Genomic DNA, 19,258 nt, shown 5'->3' on the forward strand with positions numbered 1-19,258 from the left:
TCTCGCTGGTGATGGTGGAGGGGTGAGGAGGAGATGGTTTGGCAGCATACTGCGCCTGAGTGAGGCGGTTAGAAAGCTGAGATGCTGCTGGTGAAATGGAGATGTGGGAAGTCACGCTGTTTTCCACAGTGGAGACACAGGGGGAGCAAGATGTAAAATCATTAAGGAGGAAAATAGGGCACAGATGTGAACAGGTGTGTGACAGAGATGGCAGGGGTCAGGACTATGGTTTGGGAAGGCAAAGCTTCTGGGATGAGGCCACCTATAGGCCTGTTCCCTAGAGTGTTGACAGCTCTGTCAGGTGGCTGGAGCCTTTTTACAAAATTACACGTTATCAGTTGCATCCTGTGTGACTGGAATTGCCAAGAGCCACACTTCCCGATATGTGGAAGCATTCCTTTGTCAACAGACGCCAATCACCTGGGGTTGCCTGCACAGTCCTTGCAAGTTCGGGCGGCTCCCAGCCAAGGCACGTTACCACAGCACCAGAAAGCATCTGCAGGGCTGTGGCAGGCATAGAGAGGCCAGAATAGCAGCTCCAAAACAGCCTGGGGGACTGAGGGCTGACAGGTGCCCCTGCCCCTGGACCTCAGCTCAATCTACAGAATTCACAACTATCCATGAGGGAGCATCTGGTTGTGAAGAGTTTCTGGGCCTGCCTGAGAACCTGCCCATGGTCACTCAGCTGGTCAAGTGTAGATTCAGGACCCACCAAGCTCCCTGTGCTCTCGAGCTTTGGCTCCGATGAGGAAGCCTTTGTTAAAATAGCTTGAAGGAGGGGCTGGAGACATAGCATAGAGGTAAGGCATTTGCCTTGCATGCAGAAGGATGGTGGTTCGAATCCCAGCATCCCATATGGTCCCCTGAGCCTGCCAGGAGCAATTTCTGAGCACAGAGCCAGGAGTGACCCAAAAATAAAAAAAACGAAGAGATAGCACAGCAGCGTTTGCCTTGCAAGCAGCCGATCCAGGACCAAAGGTGGTTGGTTCGAATCCCGGTGTCCCATATGGTCCCCCGTGCCTGCCAGGAGCTATTTCTGAGCAGACAGCCAGGAGTAACCCCTGAGCACTGCCGGGTGTGACCCCCCCCGCAAAAAAAAGGTTGAAGGTTGGGGTCTAAGAGATAGCATGGAGGTAGGGCATTTGCCTTGCATGGAGAAGGACGGTGGTCAGAATCCCGGCATCCCTTATGGTCCCCGGAGCCTGCCAGGAGCGATTTCTGAGCATAGAGCCAGGAGTAACCCCTGAGTGCAGCCGGGTGTGACCCCAGAAAAAACAAAAACAAAACAAAAAAATTAAAAAAAAAAGCTTGAAGGAGACACAGTGAACTTGGTACAGGCAGGCAAAGCCCTGACCTCACGGGGCCCCGTGGTGAAGCCAGGTGTGAATATACTGCCCCCCACCCTGGCCTGCCAGTACCCAGTGGGTAGTCTGCCCCAGTGACCACAGTGCCTCATGCTAAAATCCAGAGTACTCTGGGCAAAGGACTGACAGCTGGCAGGAGATCCAATCTTGGCCTGGATTAAAGTGTGACCTCAGCTGGGGGTAAGAGAGACACCCAGACTTGACATCCAGCTACCCCGTCAATCCTAGGGGCTCCTGGCATGGTGAGAGGAGCCCTAGCTTCAGGCACAGAAGAGAAAAGCCACAGGCAGGGATATAGAGGGGAAAGAACAGATACAAAGGGAAACAAGAGTATGTAAGGTCTGGCCCTTAGCCCCTCTGACTTCAACTGGGGAGGAGGCCAAGGAGAGAGCACACATACTTCCCCCAAACAGATCCCCCAAATGGGCTTCTGGGTCCAAACCCCAGACATAAGACTTGGGGGTCTACTTCACTTCAGGACATGCTTTTAGGGTATCAGAAGTTGAGCCCTGAAGAAAAGAAGCCCTTTGATATTTCCTAGCTTTACACCCTCTATTCAAACATGTGTCTTGCCTGTCCTGTCCCAAGATATGGGTCATTTGAAGAGGGACCACCCTATCCTGAGGGGCAGAGATGTCAACAGCTGCCATAGGGTTTGTGTATCCCAATCGGGTCTCAGGAGCAGAGAGGTAAGATACCCCCACAGAACCCTAGTTGATCCCCCATTATCTCCGTGAGCTCCCAAAATGCAGGCTCCTGTGTTTTATATTTCTGTGTTCTGGCCTCTCCACATACCTGTGTGGGGGACAGGAGCAGAAAGTTCTGGAAGAACTTTAGCAGCAGCCTGCCCCACTTTCCCCTTCCATAGCCCTGCTTCTGCCCTTGACCCCCACCCCCAGGGTCCCCTGTGTTGACACTGCTGACCCCTCCTCAGTACAAAGTTTTGACCTCAGCAGGGCCTGCATTCAGGCTCAGATGTGCCTCCACACACCCCTAGCAGCGCTGCAGAGCTGTTCCTGGACTGGTGCCTCACAGAGCTTGGGAGAGGGGCCGGATCACATTCTGCGCTTTCACCACCTTTTGCTCTTCCTAAGCAGCAAGGCTCCCCAGAGGGCTCCTGTTCTAGAACTAAGAGAAGCAAAGCTGCTAATCTGACAAGATCCACCTTCAAATACTGCAGGAATGTGGCCTGCTCCCCATTACTGTTCTTAGAGTCTATAACAAATACATACACCCTCCCCAGGCATAGCTTAGCACCCTCTTTAAGAATCCCATCAATCTCTCCTCACCCCTTCCTGCAAGGGGTCTTTCTATGCACCCTCAGCACCTCTGCCCTCAGTTCTTCCAGATCACACAAGCCTGGCAGTGAGTCTCTCTCCCAGAGCTGCCTCTCGAGTCCCAACATCAGCAGACACAGCAGAGGAGGCCTCGCTGGGGGAGAGGCTGCTAGCCTAGCTCAGCCCAGCTCAGCCATTCCCTCCCAGACCTGTGCCTGTAAACTCCAGTCAAGAACTCTCCAAAATGCTGCAAAGAAGGGCAAAGCTCACTTTTTAATGGTCTCAGAGTAATATAATAATAGTTTTAAAAAATCATCAGAAAGACAAATACATACAAGTTCCCATAGAGGGGGGCTGGAGCAATAATAGTACAGCGGGCAGTATATTTGACTTGCATGCAGTTGACCCAGGTTCAATTTCCAGCATCCTACACAATCTTTGAGCACCACCAGGAGTAATTACTGAGTGCAGAGCAAGAGCAAGGAGTAACTCCTGAGTATTGCTGGATATAGTCCCAGTACCAAAAACAAACAAAACAAGTAACCAACTGCAATAAATATCCTGGAACTTCACTCTCCACTTTTCCACAATCTTTTTGTTATAGTTAGCATCATTTTGGATTCTAGAATAGGTAAGAGGCTCCGACTACTGCTGGGGGCAGAATGGGGGCCTCATATTGGTCAGCCGCAGACAGACGAGGCCCTGGGTCAGCAGATAAAAAGCTGGCCCTGGAACCCACAGGAGAGTCAGCAGGAAGCTTCATGCTCTCCCTTTTTCCCCATAAGAGAAACCTAATGGTGGGTGTACATCTCATCCTTGTGTAAACTCATTAAACATGAGACTGAGAATAAAGAGTTGGTCAAAAGAAGCCTAACCTGCTGGCAGAAAACACATGCGCACAGAGCAGAGAATACATGCACATCTCTGGCTCTCAGAGATGGGGACAGCTGCCCCATCGTGCAACTCTTGACAGCAGAGAGTCTGAGGGCCCAGCACTTTGAAGCCAGGCTATGAGCATCTCTAGCCAGGACAGGCATTGAGCATCTCTAGCCCTGGCAGGGATGTCAATATTAGAGATTTTGCAGAATTTTAGTTGGTGAACTCTGTCGTGCCCAAAAGGTCCAGTAGCCAAGGACTTCACTACAAGGGCTGAAAACAGAACATTCTCTACTCAGAAGGCACCTGAATCCTGTAGACACCTGGCTCATGACTATGACACAGAAAGGCAGATGGAGTGAGTGGCCAGGACTCCTGACTCTGGGCTACCATGACTGTCACCAAGTCACAGTGCTTTTATCTGCTTGCTGTAGTAGTACAGCAACACTCAACTTCAGTCACAGTGAAGACTAACCTAAGCAAGGAATCTCATGTCCAGCACAGTGGCAGCCTCCCAGAATGGCTCTGTGGCACAGGAGCATTGCATGCTGCCAGCAGAGTGTTTCTTTGTATGCCAAGACTATGCATCTCACAAGTGGATGTAGTAGCTCCAGCATGTCTAAATCCATGCACTCAGTTAAGATCTACTGGCTGAAAGAAATGGTAGAGCTTACCCTAGTTATAGGACAGTATAGCCATATGACAACTTCAGGGTTGAGAGAATCTCTACAGTGACATGAAGGAGTGAGGAAACAGAATAAAGATCTAGGTTCCTGGAATGTTCAGGTGTAAGATTCAGGAGAGGAAGAGAACTTAGAGCACAGAGGAGACAGGATAGAAGTGAACATTTGGTTGAGGGCAGAAGGGAAAAGGATAGCAGTTTTGAATAATGGTGCCACTAATACAGACAATGAAGCCTGGTAAAAGACTTATTTGAGGGGCCAGAGTGATATAGTACAGCAGGTAGAACTTTTGCCTTGTACACAGCTGACCCAGGCTTGACTGATCTCCAGCATCCCATATGATCCCTGAACACCATCAGGAATATCTCCTGAACATCACTGGGTGTGGTCCAAAAATGAAAAAAAAAATATTTATTTGAGATGATGAGTCAGAAACATTGAGATGTTTGAGAGTTATCCGAGTGGAGCTGTCCAGCAGGGAGAGGGTATTTGGGATTGGAAATCACAAGAGACTTGGCTGCAGATCCAAAAGTCCTTAGCGTCACACGTGAAACTGTAGCACAAATACATACAAATAGATGAAGACATGCGGAGCTGCCCCCCCTGCAGATATCCATGGGTTTCCACTGACATCAGCACTTGAAGGTGGGCACAGGAAAAAAGAGAGGGTTTGCAAAAATAAAATAAGAAACAATCTGACAAGTAGGAGAAAAACTACTTGTTTTGTTTGGGGAAAAAAATTAAAGAGAACATGGACTGGGGAGATGACCCAATGGGCTGAGCACATACTGGCCTGCAGAAGGCACAAGTTTAATTCCTGGCAACACATGGTACCATAAGAACCAATGGAAATAAACCCCAAGCACGCCAACTGAAAGGATCAATACTGGAAAAAGGAAGAGGAGGTAGAAAGAAAGGAAGGAGAGAGAAACAGAGACAGAGACAGAGAGACAGAGAGCACCCACACAAGTACTGGATAAGAGCACTATAGGAAGGAGAGAAGCTGAATTAATCAAATCATGGAGCTGAGTTAGGGACAAGGAATATTTGGAAAGGCAGGGTTTGTTTTTCTTTTTCTTTTCACCTTTTTTGATTTTGGGCCATACCTGTTGACGCTATGGGCATATTCCTGGTTCTATGATCAAGAGTCATTTCTGGCAATTTTCATGGACCATATATGGATTCTTTTTTTTTTTATTAAAAGATACCCATGACATTCTTCAAAGAAGTGGATCAGACACTTTTGAAATTCATTTGGAACAATAAACACCCTCGAATAGCTAAAGCAATCATTGGGAAAAAGAATATGGGAGGAATTACTTTCCCCAACTTTAAACTGTACTACAAAGCAACAGTTATCAAAACAGCATGGTATTGGAATAAGGATAGGTCCTCAGATCAGTGGAATAGGCTTGAATACTCAGAAAATGTTCCCCAGACATACAACCACCTAATTTTTGATAAAGGAGCAGGAAATCCTAAATGGAGCAAGGAAAGCCTCTTCAACAAGTGGTGTTGGCACAATTGGATAGCCACTTGCAAAAAATTGAACTTGGACCCCCAGCTAACATCATGTACGAAGGTAAAATCCAAATGGATTAAAGACCTCGATATCAGCCCCAAAACCATAAGTTATGTGGAACAGCACATAGGCAAAACACTCCAGGACATTACAGGCATCTTCAAGGAGGAAACTGCACTCTCCAAGCAAGTGAAAGCAGAGATTAACAGATGGGAATATATTAAGCTGAGAAGCTTCTGCACCTCAAAGGAAATAGTGCCCAGGATACAAGAGCCACCCACTGAGTGGGAGAAACTATTCACCCAATACCCATCAGATAAGGGGTTAATCTCCAAAATATACAAGGCACTGACAGAACTTTACAAGAAAAAAACATCTAACCCCATCAAAAAATGGGGAGAAGAAATGAACAGACACTTTGACAAAGAAGAAATACACATGGCCAAAAGACACATGAAAAAATGTTCCACATCACTAATCATCAGGGAGATGCAAATCAAAACAACGATGAGATACCACCTCACACCCCAGAGAATGGCACACATCACAAAGAATGAGAATAAACAGTGTTGGCGGGGATGTGGAGAGAAAGGAACTCTTATCCACTGCTGGTGGGAATGCCGTCTAGTTCAACCTTTATGGAAAGCGATATGGAGATTCCTCCAAAAACTGGAAATCGAGCTCCCATACGATCCAGCTATACCACTCCTAGGAATATACCCTAGGAACACAAAAATACAATACAAAAACCCCTTCCTTACACCTATATTCATTGCAGCACTATTTACCATAGCAAGACTCTGGAAACAACCAAGATGCCCTTCAACAGACGAATGGCTAAAGAAACTGTGGTACATATACACAATGGAATATTATGCAGCTGTCAGGAGAGATGAAGTCATGAAATTTTCCTATACATGGATGTACACGGAATCTATTATGCTGAGTGAAATAAGTCAGAGAGAGAGAGAAAAACGCAGAATGGTCTCACTCATCTATGGGTTTTAAGAAAATTGAAAGACACCCTTGTAATAATAATTTTCAGACACAAAAGAGAAAAGAGCTGGAAGTTCCAGCTCACCTCAGGAAGCTCACCACAAAGAGTGATGAGTTTAGTTAGGGAAATAACTACATTTTGAACTGTCCTAATAATGAGAATGTATGAGGAAAATGGAGAGCCTGTCTAGAGTACAGGCGGGGGTCGGGTGGGGCGAAGGGAGACTTGGGACATTGGTGATGGGAATGTTGCACTGGTGATGGGTGGTGTTCTTTACATGACTGAAACCCAAACACAATCATGTATGTAATTAAGGTGTTTAAATAAATTAAAAAAAATCAAAAAAAAATTTGGGGGGGGGGCCCCGGAGAGATAGCACAGCGGCATTTGCCTTGCAAGCAGCCGATCCAGAACCAAAGGTGGTTGGTTCGAATCCCGGTGTCCCATATGGTCCCCTGTGCCTGCCAGGAGCTATTTCTGAGCAGACAGCCAAGAGTAACCCCTGAGCACCGCTGGGTGTGGTCCAAAAACAAAAAACCAAAAAAATAAATAAATAAATAAATAAATTGGGGGGGGCCACACCCAGCGGCACTCAGGGGTTACTCCTGGATCTGCCAGAAATCACTCCTGGCAGGCACAGGGAATCATATGGGATGCCAAGATTTGAACCCAGGTCTCTCCCGGGTCAGCCATGTGCAAGGCAAACAAACTCCCTACCGCTGTGCTATCACTCCAGCCCCTGGTGCCAGGATTCAAACCAGTCTTCTATACTATTTCTCCAATCCCAGAGAAAGCACTTTTAAGACTCTTGTGCACACTCACAGGGGTAGTGGGTTGTGGAGAGGGGATGGAGAGTCAACTTACTTCCAGCCAGCAGAACGACAAGTGCTGAGCGGCGGATGCTCCAGCCTCCTCTGTAGTTAGGGTCCAGGGCAAGGATACCTCTCAATCTTATGGCCTTCCCTGGTCTTAGTGATTGAAATTCCAGGATACTATGCTGAAAGTTTGGAAAGGGAGAGGCTTTGGAATGTGGGGATACCAGATACCTAGATATCCTGGCCAGGAGCCCATCAGCTTTCAACCCTCCTGCCCCTCCAGGGCACTGCAATGGGCCTCCTGCACCTTCTCACGCAAGGGTCCCGAAACAGGCAGCTGGGAGGACTCTACTAATACTCTGAACTTCAATCCTAGGAAGCTCAGCAGGGTTTCAATTCAGCCAGGAAAAGCGGGGGCACTGGGCCAGCCTGGAGTAAGGCTCCCGGAGTTGGCAATGATTGCTGAGTTCCTAGACTCCCACAGGCAGTCATGCACATGACAGACATGGGGGTGTGTGTCCATGTTTTCCTGAAGTACATGAGACCCTGAGAGGAGCGCATGTTTCGAAGAGGAAGAGGCACCACGCAAGTATGTCAATAGAAAAGGAAGTGGCCTTTCCCAGTGAGCAGCATGGAGGTGTGAAGGGAAGAGGATGACTTTAGAGAAGGATAAGAGTGAGAAGGTTTATGAAGGGGCTAGGCTTGGGGATAGAGGGTGAATCCATACTTCACAGCATGTTTGGTAATGGAAATAAAAGAAAATGTATTTGCTTTCATTAGAGTGTGTCAAACTAACACATCAGATGAGTGCTGCATTAAGATCCTTTGTGTCAAAGTTAATGCTATAAAAATAAAACTCCTGAATTTACTTAGCACATTTGGCTAAAGCATTAAGAAACACAAGCTAGGGCCGGAGAGATAGCATGGAGGCAGAGCATTTGCCTTGCATGCAGAAGGACGGTGGTTTGAATCCCGGCATCCCATACGGTCCCCTGAACCTGCCAGGAGCGATTTCTGAACATAGAGCCAGGAGTAACCCCTGAACACTGCCAGGTGTGACCCCAAAACCAAAAACCAAAAAAAAAAGAAAAAGAAAAAAGAAACACAAGCTACCCACAAGGGAAAAATAGTAAACAAACCAGGCTGGGGAACTAGTGCAAAGATCTGAGCATCTGAGCACATGCTCTGCCCATGGATGCTCTGGGTACATTGAGCTGGAATAGCCCCCAAGCAGAGTCAGTGAGTCCTTCCCCACTATCCCAAAAGTAAATGGGCTTAAACCTGCCAACTGCAGGGATCAATGCTAACATCAAAAGCTAAACCCAGGACAGGGATGTGGCTCATTAAAAGACACTTGTCTGGCATGTGTGAGGCTCTAAACTCAGCATCTTTTTCCAAAGGAAGGCTCTTTGGAAAGAATAAGGTACTTTGCTTCAAAATGAAACAGAGTTAGGGTTGGTGCTCCAAATCCCATATAAAGCCAATTTACCTGGAACAACACTTTTCAGATGTTAGACCCCAGGCAGCACAGGAATGATCCTTTGAGAAAGGAAAAGCAATGAAGCAAATGTATCACTTTCTGGGCTCTAGCCAGTGACAGAGGGGAACGCTACAGTGCAGGTCTGGAGAAAGTGAGAGCCAGCAGGCTCGCAGAGTTGTCAAGAAACAGCCAAGTTTAGAGAGGCCGAGGAAGCCAGAATGGCAGAGAATGACGTGGAAAGGCCAGACCTTGCAGAAAGCTCCTGAGATGTGCAGGGCCCTGTGCATGCATGAGTGGGAATGCTATGGCAAGGAAAGACCACCCGTGAAGCAGCAGATCAAACGGTTCTTAGGGTCTCTGCTGGGGAATGTTTGTTTTCCCATAAGCCAGAGGCCTATACATCAGTCAAGACGAGGACCCCATAATGGATGCATCCTCAGAAGGTTACTCCATCAATAATGGAGAAAAGTCAGCCCTAGAAAAAATGTGCTTCAGAATAGAGCAAAAGCTCACATGGGTCTGTGTACAATGTGCACTGTCTGGATTCTAACAAAAATCATCAGGTAGGCATGCAAAGAATCAGAAAAAATACAGCCATTCTCAGGAGAAAAATCAATTCACAGAAACTATCCCTGAAATGACAGCAATGATGGAATTAACAGACAAGAATGTTAAAACAGCTCTTATAAATAAGTTCCATATGTTCAAGAAGGTGAGGAACACACAAGTATAGTAGGAATAAAATGAAAGATGAAAACAGACCTTAAATGAGCCACAAAGTTTAAAAACATAACATCTCAAATGACACTACACTAGATTATATTACACCTAATCAAACACTACAAAAGAAAAATCAGAGGATGTGAAGACACAGCAATACCAGTTATTCAAAATGAAGAAGAGAAAGAGAGACAGAGACAGAGAAGACTGTACAAAAATTTTTCAAACTGTGCAATAACATTAGTGATGTACAGAACAAAGAGATTATGATCACTGAGGTCAGATTTGGGAAGGGAGATAGGACAGGGAAAAATATTTAAAAAATGTCAATACTTTTCATGGCTCAGTTTCATTCACTACTCGTCTAGGGCTCTTTGCAGACATATCAATCTGACCAAAACTCCAGATATGCTGGTATTTGGACTGATATCACCAGGACATTTTTGTAGTGAGATCAGATACCCCCCCGCTCCTGCACCCAACTTCTTGTACTTCCAGAGGCCATGGCAGTTAAAACCAGGCCTTCAAATGCAATTGCCACATCTGCATTCAGCCAACTCTATTGAATCACTCTGTTCTCAAGCGATGTAAACCACGCTATGAAAAACTATGGATATACCAGCCATGCTACTAAAAGCTGCCAATCTCAGGAGAGGGCAGACCAAGTCCCCGCCCTGCTGAAGCAACACGCACTGTACCCATCATCCACAATCACCAATGACCCTGCTTCACCAATGGTCCTGCTTCATCACTCATCTATGACTCTCTGCAGAGATACCAATCTGACCAAAACTCCAGGTATGCCATTATTTGAGTGACATCACCAGGATGTTTTGTGGAGTGAGTTAAACACCCTCACCCGACTCTTTTTGATTTCTGAAAAATCTGGCAACTGAAAGCATGCCCCACAAAAGCTCCAGTATCAAAAAAAAAAGTGCTTGGAATTCCTGGACAACTCCAATTTTTTTTAAATACTGTCACCCCAATAGGAACACACCAATTTAGATGTCCATTTGTACCTGAAGCCACCTAATGTTTAGAAATAAAAGTAACAAAAATGAGCAACCAGCAACAAAACCTTCTGACAGTGACTTAATGACACCATTGCAAGATACAATAATTTTCTTTTTTCTTTCTTTCTTTTTTTTTTTTTTTTTTTTTTTTTGGTTTTTGGGCCATACCCAGCGGTGCTCAGGGGTTACTCCTGGCTGTCTGCTCAGAAATAGCTCCTGGCAGGCACGGGGGACCATATAGGACACCGGGATTCGAACCAACCACCTTTGGTCCTGGATCGGCTGCTTGCAAGGCAAACACCGCTGTGCTATCTCTCCGGGGCCCCCCCTTTTTTTGAAGATACAATAATTTTCCAATTTTTCTTGTTGTGATACTCCTTTTCTTTTTAATAATTTTGTTCCCACTTACCTGGAAACAAATGTGTTAAGATCAATTATGTCAACTATGTGATATGTCTTTAAATAAAGTAATTTTTTTAAAAAAAGGGAAGAAAAACATCCACATATGTTAGAAACAACAACAAACAACAATGAACCCACGGAGCTAATGAGCTTAAATTAATACAAAGAATACCCAAAGTACTTCATAATTAAACTGCTGAAAACAAGTGATTAAAAAAAATGTCAAAGCAGCAAAGAAAATAACATTCTATCTAAGGTAAGAAACATAAGACTTAGCAATTTTCTCTCTTTTTTTTTTTTTGTTTTCGGTTTTTGTTTTTGTATTGTTTTGTTTTCATTTTGGTTTTGGGTCACACCCAGTGGGGCTCAGGGGTTACTCCTGGCTCTGTGCTCAGAAGTCACTCCTGGCAGGTATGGGGGACTATATGGGATGCCGGGATTTGAACCGACGTAGGTCCTGGATTGGCTGCGTGCAAGGCAAATGCTCTCCCTACTGCTGTGCTATCTCTCCGGCCCCTAGACTTAGTAATTTTCATCTGAAATCAAGTAAATAAAAGAAAACAGAAGCTATAATGGTTCCTTAAACATAAGAAACTGTCAGCCTAGAAATGTATATTTAGCACCCTCACTAATCTCTCAGAACTGAAAGTAAATGAAGACCTTCTCAGGCAAACCCAAGCTGAAGACTTCATTATTGCCAGTCTGCCTGCCTTACAAGAACTTAAAAAAGCTTCTTTGGGGAAAGAAAAGGATACCTTATAGAAAAATATATCTATACAAGGGAAGAAAGATCAACAGAGAAAATAAATTTGTGAGTAACTGTAACCCCACCCCACCTCACCCCACCTTCTCATTTAAAGTTTTAAAAAGAGGGGCTGGGGAAAAGCTGGAGTGCATCTTTTGTACTCTTTTTTTTTTTTTTTTTTGGTTTTTGGGCCACACCCAGCATTGCTCAGGGGTTACTCCTGGCTGTCTGCTCAGAAATAGCTCCTGGCAGGCATGGGGGACCATATGGGACACCGGGATTCGAACCAATCACCTTTGGTCCTGGATCGGCTGCTTGCAAGGCAAACACCGCTGTGCTATCTCTCCGGGCCCTGTACTCTATTTTTTTTTATTTGGTTGTTTGTTTGCTTTGGAACCGTACCCAACAATGCTCAGGGAATCAGATGGGATGTTGGAGACTGAACTTGGATCAGCTGTATGCAAGGCAACCACCCAACCCATGGTATTGTAATCCAAACTACATTCTCTATGTTCTGGAACCTGGTTCCATCCCTGGCACCATGTGGACCCCTGAAGAACACACAGGGAGTACGCCCCCCCACCCCCAGCACTAGTGGCTGTAGCTTCAAAACATGAAAAACAAAAGAGTTTTAAAGATTTTAAGTCCTGGACATTTATTATAAACACAGTATACAACTTACCATCTTAAACATTTTAAGAGTATACTTTAGGGGCCAGAGCAGTAGCACAGCAGTAGCGAATTTGTCTTGCATGCAGCTAACCCAGGATGAAGCCGAATTTGATCCCCTGGCATCCAATATGGTCCCTAGAGCCAGCACGATTTCTGAACACAAAGTCAAGGGTAGCCCCTGAGTGAAGTTGGGTGAGGCTCAAAAACCAAAAACCAAAGAAAAAAATCTTTGAGTATTTTCCCCATTGTCTGTTCATTTGTTTTGAGATTCTTTTCCAATCTCTTCTGTTGCATGGAGTTATTAGGCTTCTCATCTTCCAGCTGACTAATTCTTTTTTTTTTTTTTTTTTTTTTTTTTTTTGGTTTTTGGGCCACACCCGTTTGACTCTCAGGGGTTACTCCTGGCTATGTGCTCAGAAATCGCCCCTGGCTTGGGGGGACCATATGGGACGCCGGGGGATCGAACCTCGGTCGGTCCGTTCCTTGGCGCGCTTGTAAGGCAGACACCTTACCTCTAGCGCCACCTTCCCGGCCCCCCAGCTGACTAATTCTGTCTTCAGCTGCTGTTACTCTACTGAAGAGGCTTTCTATAGAGTTTTTCATTAACTCTATGGCATTTTTCAGTCCCATTATTTCAGTTTGGAGTTTTCTGATTTCCATATTTGTGGTCTGTTCAGATCGATCTATGCTCCCTTTGAGTTCTATGAACATCCTCCATATCTCCACTCTAAACTCCCTTTCCAAGAGGTCAACCAGATGGTTGGCATTTTTTGGCTCATCAAAGCTGCCATCCTCATATTCCACGCATGCAGTTGTCCTTCGTTGTTTCCTCATTGTCACCCTTTAACTGTGATTCTGTGTATTGTATTTAATTGTGATTCTGTATCTATCTGAAAAAGGGAATCCAGATAGGAAAGGAAGAAGTCAAGCTCTCACTGTTCGCAGATGACATGATACTAAGAAAACCCTAGAGACTCTATCAAAAAAGCTTTTAGAAACAATAGATGCATATAGCAATGCAGCAGGCTATAAAATTAACACACAGAAATCAATGCCTTTTTTATGCACCAATAATGATAGGGAAGAAATGGACATTAAGAAAACAACCCCGGGCCCGGAGAGATAGCACAGCAGCGTTTGCCTTGCAAGCAGACGATCCAGGACCAAAAGTGGTTGGTTTGAATCCCGGTGTCCCATATGGTCCCCCGTGCCTGCCAGGAGCTATTTCTGAGCAGACAGCCAGGAGTAACCCCTGAGCACTGCCGGGTGTGGCCCCAAAACCAAAAAAAAAAAAAAAAAAAAAAAAAAAAAGAAAACAACCCCATTTGGGGCCCGGAGAGATAGCACAGTGGCGTTTGCCTTGCAAGCAGCCACTTCAGGACCAAAGGTGGTTGGTTCGAATCCCAGTGTCCCATATGGTCCTCCATGCCTGCCAGGAGCTATTTCTGAGCAGATAGCCAGGAGTAACCCCTGAGCACCGCCGGGTGTGGCCTAAAAACAAAACAAAAAAAACAAAAAAAAAAAAGAAAGAAAACAACCTCATTCACATTAGTATCACACAAACTCAAATACCTTGGAGTCAACTTGCCTAAAGATGTGAAGGACCTATACAAAGAAAACTATAAAACCCTGCTACAAGACATAAGAGAAGACACGTGGAAATGAAAATCCATACCCTGCTCTTGGATTGGCAGGATGAAGACATGTGGAAATGGAAATCCATACCCTGCTCTTGGATTGGCAGGATTAACATCATTAAAATGGCAATACTCCTCAAAGCATTGTACAGATTTAATGTGATCCCTCTAAAGATACCCATGACATTTTTCAAAGAAGTGGATCAAACACTTCTGAAATTCATTTGGAACAATAAACACCCACGAATAGCTAGATCAATACTTGGGAAAAGGAATATTTACTTTCCCCAACTTTAAACTGTATTACAAAGCATTAGATATGAAAACAGCATGGCATTGGAATAAAGACAGATCCTCAGATCAGTGGAATAGGCTTGAGTACTTGGAGAATGTTACCGTCACCTAATTTTTGATAAAGGAGCAAGAAATCCTAAATGGAACAGGGAAGGCCTCTTCAATAAGTGGTGTTGGCACAACTGGTTAGCCACTTGTAAAAAAACAAAGTTAGACCTCCAGCTAACACCATGTATAAAGGTAAAATCCAAATGGACTTAAATGTCTAGATATCTGGGGCTGAAGTGGTGGAGCTAGAGTTAAGGTGTGTGCCTTGCAAGCACTAACCTAGATGGACCATGTGGTTCGATCCCCCGGCTATCCCATATGGTCCCCCCAAGCCAGGAGCAACCCCTGAGTATCATCAAATGAGTGTGGTCCACAAAAAAAAAAAAAAAAAAAAAAAAAGACCTAGATATCAGACCTGAAACCATAAAGTATATAGGACAAATGTAGGTGAAACGCTCCATGACATTGAGACTAATGGCATCTTTAAGTGAAAGCAGAAATAAACAGATGGGACTATATTAAGCTGAGAAGCTTCTGCACCTCAAAGGAAATAGTGCCCAGAATTCAAAAGCCACCCACTGAGTGGGAGAAACTATTCACCCAATACCCATCAGATAAGAGGCTAATATCCAAAATATACAAGGCACTGACAGAACTTTATAAGGAAAAAATCATTTAACCCCATCAAAAAATGTGGAGAAGAAATGAACAGATACTTTGACAAAAAAGAAACACAAATGGTCTAAAGGCACACAAAAAATGCTCCACATCACTAATCATCAGGGAGATGCAAATCAAAACAACTATGAGGAACCATCTCACACCACAGAGATTGGCCCACATCACAAAGAATGAGAACAAGCAGTGCTGGCGGGAAATGTGGAGAGAAAGGAATTCTTATTCACTGCTGGTGGGAATGCCATCTAGTCCAACCTTTATGGAAAGCGATATGGAGATTCCTCCAAAAGCTGGAAGTTGAGCTTCCATATGATCCAGCTACACCACTCCTAGGGATATACCCTAGGAACACAAAAATACAATATAAAAATCCCTTCCTCACACCTATATTCATTGCAGTGCTGTTTACAATAGCCAAACTCTGGAAACAGCCTAGATGCCCCTCAATAGATGAATGGCTAAAGAAACTATGGTACATATATACAATGGAATATTATGCAGCCGTCAGAAGAGATGAAGTCATGAAATTTATTTTGTTGTTGTTTTTTGGGTCACATCTGGCAGCTCCAGGGTTACTCCTGTCTCCACGCTCAGAAATCGCTCCTGGCAGGCCCAGGGGACCTTATAGGATGCTGGGATTCGAACCACTGACCTTCTGCATGAGAGGCAAACGCCTTACCTCCATGCTCTATCTCCGGCTCCATGAAATTTTTTATACATAAAATATATATATGGGAGGGGGGGGGAAAGAATATATATATGGAATACACACATATATATATATATGTATATGGAATCTATTATGTTGAGTGAAATAAGTCAGGGAGAGAGATAAACACAAAATGGTCTCACTTCATCTATGGGTTTTGAGGAAAATAAAAGACATATGTGTAATGATTCTCAGAGATAAAATAGCGGAGGACTGGATGGTCCAGCTCACGACATGAAGCTCACCACAGAGAGTGATGGGTGCAGTCACAGAAATAATTACACTGAGAACCATCATAACAAAATGTGACTGAATGAGGGAAGTAGAAAAAAAAGAGTATACTTTAGTAGTGTGGTATTTCTCTCTCTCTCTCTCTCTCTCTCTATCTCTCTCTCTCTCTTTCTTTTTTCGGGCCACACCCATTTGATGCTCAGGGGTTACTCCTGGCTAAGTGCTCAGAAATTGCCCCTGGCTTGGGGGGACCATATGGGACGCGGGGGATCGAACCATGATCCTTCCTTGGCTAGCGCTTGCAAGGCAGACACCTTACCTCTAGCGCCACCTCGCCGGCCCCTCTTTTATCTCTTTTGTAGAAACTTGTTTTATTTGAGAATTCTGAAGGGGGGGAGAAGGAGGGAGAGAGGCAGAGAGGGAGGGAGGAGAGAGAGACAGTATACATCTCAGCATTCATCCATGGAAGTATGAGAGTCCACATCTCAAGAGGGAAGATGCAGGCAACATGCATGCAGGCACCATATGCATAGGTAGTACATTTATATTCTTTTCCCTTTTTTTTTTTTTGGTATTTGGGTCACACCCAGTGGCACTCAGGGGTTAATCCTGGCTTTCTGCTCAGAAATTGCTCCTGGCATGCACAGGGGACCATATGGGATGCTGGGATTTGAACCACTGTTGGTCCTGGGTCTGCCTCTTGTAAGACAAATGCACTACTGCTGTGCTTTCTCTCCAGCCTTATTTCATATTCTTTTTTTTTTTTTTTCGGGCCACACCTGTTTGATGCTCAGGGGTCACACCTGGCTAAGCACTCAGAAATTGCCCCTGGCTTGAGGGGACCATATGGGACGCCGGGAGATCAAACCACGGTCCTTCCTTGGCTAGCGCTTGCAAGGCAGTCATCTTACCTCTAGTGCCACCTCGCCGGCCCCCATATTCTTTTTTTTTTTAAATATAGAATGCTTCACAAATTTGGGTGTCATTCTTGTGCAGGGGCCATGCTAATCTTCTCTGTATCGTTCCAATTTTAGTATATGTACTGCAGAACCGAGCACCTATATTCATATTCTTTTTTTTAACAATATTTGAGACTTTTATTATTATTATTATTTTTATTTGGGGGGAATTTTTTGGGCCACACCCAGTGGTGCTCAGGGGTTACTCCTGGCTATCTGCTCAGAAATAGCCCCTGGCAGGCACGGGGGACCATATTGGATGCCGGGATTCGAACCAATCACTTTAGGTCCTGGATCGGCTGCTTGCAAGGCAAATGCCGCTGTGCTATCTCTCCGGCCCCCTATATTCATATTCTTATGTAACCAATTTCTAATGCTTTTCATTCTGTACACCTGAAACTCCTCGTCCATTAAACAGCAACTCCCCCTGTTCCCTTGCCAAACCCTAGAAAAGCACACTCTGTAAATTTGGTTGTTTTGGGTACTTCATATAAGTGGAATCAAATGATATTTACCTTTCTGTGACTGTGATGGGCCTATGTCATTTAGTACAATATCCTAAAGGCTTATCCACATGGTAGCCTATGTCAAATTCCCTTCATTTATTCTTGGCTCTGCACTCAGGGACACTTCTGGCAGACTTAAGAAATAATATGAGGGGCCGGGTAGGTGGCGCTGGAGGTAAGGTGTCTGCCTTGCAAGCGCTAGCCAAGGAAGGACCGCGGTTCGATCCCCCGGCGTCCCATATGGTACCCCCAAGCCAGGGGCAATTTCTGAGCACATAGCCAGGAGTAACCCCTGAGCATCAAATGAGTGTGGCCCAAACCCCCCCCCCAAAAAAAGAAGAAATAATAGGAGATACCGGGGATCAAACTTGGGTCAGCTGCACGGACCTGCCAGCTGTTCTACTTCTCCAGCCCCTCCCCTCCCTTCCTCTTCTCTTCCTCTCTTCCTCCCTCCCTTCCTCCTACACACAGTGATGCTCAGAGACTATCTTCCTGTGCTCAGGATCTCCTGCCAGTGCTCAATGGAGCCTGGAATTAAAACTGGAGTCTGCTGGATGGAAGGCAAGTGCCTTAACCAGTGCACTATCTCTTTGATCCACACACCAGCTCCTGGCCTACATTTTTAGTGAACTTCTTTTTGTTGTTAAAATGTAGAAAGAAGGGATCGGAGCGAAAGCAGAGAGGTAAGTTGTTTGCTTTGCACGCAGGCTGATCCAGGACAGACCTGGGTTTGATCCCCAGTATCTCATTTGGTCCCCCGAGCCAGGAGCAATTTCTTTTCTTTTTCTTTTTTTCTTTTCTTTCCCTTCTTTTCTCCTTCCTTCCTTCCTTCCTTCCTTCCTTCCTTCCTTCCTTCCTTCCTTCCTTCCTTCCTTCCTTCCTTCCTTCCTCCCTCCCTCCCTCCCTCCCTCCCTCCCTCCCTCCCTCCCTCCTTCCTTCCTTCCTTCTTTCACTTTTTTTGGTTTTTGGTTTTTAGGTCACACCCAGTGGCGCTCAGGGGTTACTCCTGGCTCTATGCTCAGAAATCACTCCTGGCAGGCTCAAGGGACCATATGGGATGTCGGGATTCGAACCACCATCCTTCTGCATGCAAAGCAAATGCCCTACTTCCATGCTATCTCTCTGGCCTCAGAAATATCTGTGCTCATAGCCAAGAGTGACCCCTGAGCATCACCAGGTATAGCCCAACCCCCCCCCAATGTAGAAGTTCCTTCTTTATTCTAGATATTAATCCTATATCAGATTTTGCAAGTATCTCATCTTAGAAGTCATCTTCTCAGGGCCGGAGAGATAGTTTGTCTTTCATGCAGAAGGTCATCGGTTCGAATCCCGGCATCCCATATGGTCCCCCGTGACTGCCAGGAGCAATTTCTGAGCATGGAGCCAGGAATAACCCCTGAGAACTGCCGGGTGTGACCCAAAAACCACACACACACAGAAAAAAAGAAGTCATTTTCTCGTGTTTATTCTGAAGTCAAAGTAAATATCTGAATGCTTAAAAAAATATAAAGAACAATGTTGTGTGAACATATACTACATAGAGATACTGAAAATATGACAAGACTAACAAAAAGGACAAGAGGGAGAATGGAAGAATGCTGCTGCAAAGATAGTGTTATAATATTATTTG

The 19,258-nt window shown here is 45.1% G+C and overlaps 1 protein-coding gene and 1 non-coding gene across 3 annotated transcripts in view; both read right to left on the bottom strand.

The window, feature by feature from the left end:
* The window catches only part of ST3GAL3 (ST3 beta-galactoside alpha-2,3-sialyltransferase 3), a 246,338-nt gene that overhangs the window by 57,568 nt on the left and 169,512 nt on the right, over positions 1-19,258 (bottom strand). The window lies entirely within an intron of this gene.
* Positions 17,115-17,221, bottom strand: LOC126013006 (U6 spliceosomal RNA). Its single transcript, XR_007497344.1, has one exon. It is a non-coding gene; the product is annotated as a U6 spliceosomal RNA (small nuclear RNA).

Source organism: Suncus etruscus, chromosome 6 (genome assembly GCF_024139225.1).
Source record: "Suncus etruscus isolate mSunEtr1 chromosome 6, mSunEtr1.pri.cur, whole genome shotgun sequence".
Classification (NCBI taxonomy): domain Eukaryota; kingdom Metazoa; phylum Chordata; class Mammalia; order Eulipotyphla; family Soricidae; genus Suncus; species Suncus etruscus.